Genomic DNA, 538 nt, shown 5'->3' with positions numbered 1-538 from the left:
TGGGCAGGAGGATCTGAGCTAGAAGTTCAGACAGGGCAGTTTGACATTGAGAAGGGTCCTGATGGAGGTGTTTAACATTATCATGGTAATAGACAGGATGTGCTGGAAGGCATTTCTTTTTCGATTTGTAGGGTAGGGGTAATAGAGTTAAGGTAAGAAGTAGAAGGCTAAGAAGAGATTGATTTTTGATTTTTGTTTTTCACCAGCAGGTAGTAGGAATCTGGAACACTTTGCCTGAAAGAGGTTGAGTCCACAATTCTGCTAACATTTAAACAATATCTACTTGTGTGGCCATAGCTTCCAGGGCTAAAGAGATGGAAAGTTTAGGTTGGTGTAGTCAAATCTTTTTTGACTGATGCTAACATGATGAGGAGAAAGTGAGGTCTGCAGATGCTGGAGATCAGAGCTGGAAATGTGTTGCTGGAAAAGCGCAGCAGGTCAGGCAGCATCCAGGGAATAGGAGAATCGACGTTTCGGGCATAAGCCCTTCTTCAGGCGTCGATTCTCCTGTCCCCTGGATGCTGCCTGACCTGCTGTG

The sequence above is a fragment of the Chiloscyllium plagiosum genome, unplaced genomic scaffold (assembly GCF_004010195.1).
Source record: "Chiloscyllium plagiosum isolate BGI_BamShark_2017 unplaced genomic scaffold, ASM401019v2 scaf_13779, whole genome shotgun sequence".
Lineage (NCBI taxonomy): Eukaryota > Metazoa > Chordata > Chondrichthyes > Orectolobiformes > Hemiscylliidae > Chiloscyllium > Chiloscyllium plagiosum.
The sequence above is the reverse complement of the archived record's forward strand: the minus strand, read 5'-3'. Positions refer to the sequence as shown.